Genomic DNA, 6000 nt, shown 5'->3' on the forward strand with positions numbered 1-6000 from the left:
AAACACCAACACCATCAGAGGGAATATATTTAGAGGGGGAAACAATCTGATCTGTTTTAATGACTAAATGTCTGTTTTCACTACGCCCTGTCCAGAGGGTTTGTGACAATGAAATGATTAGTACTTAGGGTCTGGAACCAATCCCTGCTCTTTCAATATGAATGATTAAACAGAGCAGTTCTAGCATCACATTGCATTATTTATTTGACTAACAGTCTGCTTTGTAGAATCTGTATTTTATTGGTACTGTTTCAAACAATATGACTTGTATAACCATTGTTGAAAGCAAAGTAGAATGTTAGTACAGCAGTGTCTCTATCCCACAGTGTGTTTGCGGAAATCTGTGAATAGAAACTCTTCTTTGTGTGTGTGAGTTGGCAGCAGTAGGGAAGAAGCAGAGAGAAAAAGTGGACGCACAGATGAACAGATAATATCTGACAGACGCTCAGTTCCAGGGCAGGTGGTGGACTGCAGGTATGAGGACTTGTGTGTGAGTGTGAGTGTGAGTGTGTGTGTGTGTGTGTGTGTGTGTGTGTGTGTGTGTGTGTGTGTGTGTGTGTGTGTGTGTGTGTGTGTGTGTGTGTGTGTTTATGCAAGTGTGTGTGCGTGTATGTGTCCGTGTGTGCGTGTACAGTATGACAGGGCTTTTGCATGTGGTGTGAATCACAGCTGAGAGACTGTCAAATGGCTGGTCAAATCCAGGAGGACTACACGTGCACAGATATGTAATTGGAACAGCTGTCGGGAGGAGGAGCAGTAGAAGAGAGAGAGGAAGAGACAGAGAGAGAGACAGAGAGAGACAGAGAAGCAAAGCAGGCCTGAGGGAAAAAGGAGTAATGGGTAACTACCTGGAAAATATTAATGCTGAAAGCAATATGTTGATGTACGAATTATGTAATTCCTTAACTGTCTTGAAAGTTCCCTCATATTCCCATTCTTCATGATCTAAATATTGTTTTAAGCCACATTACCACTGGTTCCCTAATCTACCCAAAGTATTTCGAGTTCTCTTCCGACCCAACATATAGACAAATCATGTTTCCAAACACGATACAGACTTTCACCGCCATCCAAGAACCATTGGCTAGCAGCCGCCAGTTGGTCCACCTATACATTTGTATTTTTCAAGGATTTTTATGTAATCTACCTTTTGTGTACGTCAGAAAACAGGTCTCTGTAATAATCTCTGGCCCTCTGTGTGGCCTTATCACGTAAAATATAGGAACAATTTGAATAAGAAATAGAATGACAAAGCTGTAAAACACTATCCGAAATATGAACCATTAACTTAGTGAATACCATTGGTGTTTAAAAGGGTTTCAGCATAAAATATATATATAGAGTACCAGTCAAAAGCTTGGACACAGCTACTCATTCAAGGGGTTTAATCTGTTTTTACTATTTTCTACATTGTATGAAATTACACATATGTAATCATGTAGTAACCAAAAAAGTGATAAACAAATCAAAATATATTTCATATTTTAGATTCTAAAAAGTAGCCACCCTTTGCTTGATGACAGCTTTACACACTCTTGGCGTTCTCTCAATCAGCTTCACCTGGAATCATTTCCAACAGTCTTGAAGGAGTTCCCACATATGCTGAAAACTTGTTGGCTGCTTTTCCTTCAATCTGCGGTCCAACTCATCCCAAACCATCTCACTTGGTTGAGGTCGGGTGATTGTGGAGGCCAGGTCATCGGATGCAGCACTCCATCACTCTCCTTCTTGGTAAAATAGCCCTTACACAGCCTGGAGGTGTGTTGGGTCATTGTCCTGTTGAAAAACAAGCGCAAACCAGATGGGATGGTGTATCGCTGTCACACCTCATCCTACATGCTTCACGGTGGGATCCACAAATGCTGAGATCATCCGTTCACCAATTCTGCTTCTCACAAAGACACAGCGGTCACAATGGAAAGATTTCCACCGGTCTAATGTCCATTGCTCGTGTTTCTTGGCCCAACCAAGTCTCTTCTTCTTATTGGTGTCCTTTAGTAGTGGTTTCTTTGCAGCAATTCAACCATGAAGGCCTGATATACGTAGTCTCCTCTGAACAGTTGATGTTGAGATGTGTCTATTACTTGAACTCTGTGAAGCATTTATTTGGGCTGCAATTTCTGAGGATGGTTAGGAATGAGTTGGACCGCAGAGTGAACTATGGGTCTTCCTTTCCTATGGCGGTCCTCATGAGAGCCAGTTTCATCATAGCGCTTAATGATTTTTGCGACTGCACTTGAAGAAACGTTCAAAGTTCTTGACATTTTCCTCATTGACTTACCTTCATGTCTTAAAGTAATGATGGGTAGTCATTTCTCTTTGCTTATTTGAGCTGTTCTTGCTAAAGTATGGACTTAGTCTTTTTCCAAATAGGGCTATCTTCTGTATACCACCCCTACCTTGTCACAACGCAACTGATTGGCTCAAACGCATTAAGGAAAGACATTCCATGAATTAACTTTTAACAAGGCACACCTGTTAATTGAAATCCATTCCAGGTGACCACCTCATGAAGCTGGTTGAGAGAATGCCAAGAGTGTGCAAATCTATTATCAAGGCAAAGGGTGGCTACTTTGAAGAATCTAAAATATGAAATCTATTTTGATTTGTTTAACACTTTTGGTTACTACATGATTCCATGTGTGTTATTTCATAGTTTTGATGTCTTCACTATTATTCTACAATGTAGAAATAGTAAAAAATAAAGAAAACCCCTGAAATGAGTAGATGTGTCCAAACGTTTGACTGGTAGTGTATATATCCATTGATTTTTGAAGCATATAACTTATAAATGCCTCATAAGCTTCGTGCAACTGTCACACTCTATCAGAACCCAAAATATAAGCTTGTTTTGCTCCAATGTTTGAAAAAATTCTAAATGTAAACAAACACTGTATAGCCAGCCTCATAATGTGGTTAAAACAATAATTTTGCATCCATAGCTCTGTCTATTAATCTGAGAGTGGTTACATTTCTCCAGGCCCATCCCTCAGCTTTTTACCAAAACAGAGGCGGGGAGTCAATTTTGTTATTGTTCCATCTGTGCATTTGCCCTTGAAACAGCTGCATATTATCAAGATATCAAAGTGTCACCAACAAAAAAGGTAAACAACAGGCCTATAGCCAATGCATCTTATGGCATTCATTTTCACATGTAAATAGCACTTTTCAGTAGTGCTCAAAACATACCATTCCAGGAGCGCAGCATTTATTGTCATCTCGAATCAATAATCCTAATCAGTCCTCCATAACAACAAAATCATAAACAACAGAGTAGGGCTGGCTAATAAGTCCTTAGTTTTGGGGTCATGCTCAGGTTAAACAATTTGTCTAATCTATATTTCCATATTTCCAAGTCCTATTCTTGAAGATCAAGGGGTATAACATTTATTGGAATGATTGGAATTCTGATAGACTTTGGATTTGAATGTAAAGATATAATTTAATCGTATTATTATATGTAGTAGAAAGCGATGGGTTAGAAAAACCCTACATAACCAACCCATAAGGTACAATTTTATCCATATATGGCCATCTAAGTAAACTGTAATATTAATTCATTCTGCAATAGATGTGGTTCAATTGGTAACATACATTGTTCTCTTCATTTAATTGCCTCTTAAGGGGGAAAGTAATCTAAAAGTAACTGAATGTAATCTGATTACATTACTGAGTTTGGGTAATCCAAAAGTTACGTCACTGATTACAATTTTGGACTGGTAACTAGTAACTGTAACAGATTACATTTAGAAAGTAACTATACCCAACTGTATATCAGGATGTAAGTATTGCCCTCAAAAGACAATAAAGCAAATCTGTTCGTTGACAATATATATTCTACCTGTCAAACACACATGCACTAATAAAACTCCAGCTTTTAGAGTTTCTACAGAGTTTATCTACCTGTTGGAATGGACTGTGTTCACAACATGAATAAGATCACTGAGATTACACATTAAAGAATAAAAGATCATCCTTGATTTTAGCCTGGATTCAGTAGCGTAACAGCTAATATACGACGAGATATCAACCTAACAAAACATAAAGTTAAAACATCAAGACCATTATTTTTAGCCATATACCATTCTGTTGTTCTGTGTCATTACGGTCAGGGTTTTTTATTTATTGAACCTTTATTTAACTGGGCAAGTCAGTTAAGAACAAATTCTTATTTACAATGACGGCCAACACCGGCCAAACCCAGATGACGCTGCGCCAATTGTGCGCCACCCTTTGGGACTCCCAATCACGGCTTGTTTTGATACAGCCTGGATTCAAACCAGGATCTGTAGTGACACCTCTAGCACTGAGATGAAGTACCTTAGACCACTCTGCCACTCGAGATCCAGTTGCTTTGTGTGTGTCTGATTTTATTGATTGATTGATTAATTAATTAAGTAATTAATAATGAAGTCGGTCAGGTTCCATTGCTGACATGCCTGCTATCCTGAACTCTGTTATAAATATGTCAAGCCCCCCTGGAAGGGAGTGGTGTTTGTGTGTATGTGTCTGCATGTGTGCATGTGTGTGTGAGTGGCTGTGTGTCTGTATAAAGGGAATAGCCACCATCAATGGGGTCAAGGACAAAGGACACACAAGCAGATACACCCAGAAGATGTAATAACTAACCCTCTTGGAATGCTACCACTGAGTGAAGTGTGTGTGTGTGTGTGTGTGTGTGTGTGTGTGTGTGTGTGTGTGTGTGTGTGTGTGTGTGTGTGTGTGTGTGTGTGTGTGTGTGTGTGTGTGTGTGTGTGTGTGTGTGTGTGTGTGTGTGTGTGTGCATCTCTGAGTGTGTCTGTGTGTTTCTGTATATGACTGTTTCCATGATTTAAGATGCAGACAGCCACTGTAAGGTGGGTTTAGGTTGTAAATCCAGATAAAAGCAGAGTAAATGTGGCAGGGCTTGAAAAATATTACAGACTACAAAAGCAAATCCATCCGCGCGCTGCCGAGTGACACAAGCTTACCAGATGAGCAAAATGCCTTTTGTAATCACTTCGAGGCAAGCAACACTGAAGTATGCATGAGAACACCAGCTGTTTCGGACGACTGTGTGATCACGCTCTCCGTAGCCGATGTGAGCAAGACCTTTAACTTCTCTAGGATAGGGGGCAGCATTTTCACGTTTGGATGAAAAGCATGCCCAGAGTAAACTGCCTCCTACTCAGTCCCAGATGCTAATATATGCATATTATTATTAGTATGGATAGAAAACACTCTGAAGTTTCTAAAACTGTTTGAATCATGTCTGTGACTATAACATAACTTATTTGGCAGGTAAAACCCCGAGGACAAACCATTCAGATGTTTTATTTTTTGAGGTCACTCTCTTTTCAATGATTTTTCATTGGGAATCCAGATTTCTAAGGGACCTTCCTGGAGTTCCTATCGCTTCCACTGGATGCCAACAGTCTTTAGAAATTGGTTGAGGTTTTTCCTTTGAGAAATGAAGAAGTGGCCATGTTCAGAATGAGGCTCCAGTGAAGTGTACTGTTTGTTAGCGGCGCGTGACCAGAAAGCATGCTACACATTGTTTTCCTCCGGTATTGAACACAGATTATCCCGTCTTCAATTTTATCGATTATTTACGTAAAAAAATACCTAAAGTTGTATTACAAAAGTAGTTTGAAATGTTTGGACAACGCTTACAGGTAACTTTTGAGATATTTTGTAGTCACGTTGTGCAAGTTGGAACCGGTGTTTTTCTTGATCAAACGCGCCAAATAAATTGACATTTTGGATATATATCGACGGAAATAATCGAACAAAAGAACCATTTGTTATGTTTATGGGACATATTGGAGTGCCAACAGAAGAAGCTCGTCAAAGGTAAGGCATGAATTATATTTTTATTTCTGCGTTTTGTGTCGCGCCAGCAGGGTTGAAATGTTTTCTCTCTTTTGTTTACTATGGTGCTATGCTCAGATAATAGCATCGTATGCTTCGCTGAAAAGCCTATTTGAATTCTGACACGTAGGCTGGATTCACAACCAGTGT

Source organism: Salvelinus alpinus, chromosome 19 (genome assembly GCF_045679555.1).
Source record: "Salvelinus alpinus chromosome 19, SLU_Salpinus.1, whole genome shotgun sequence".
Classification (NCBI taxonomy): domain Eukaryota; kingdom Metazoa; phylum Chordata; class Actinopteri; order Salmoniformes; family Salmonidae; genus Salvelinus; species Salvelinus alpinus.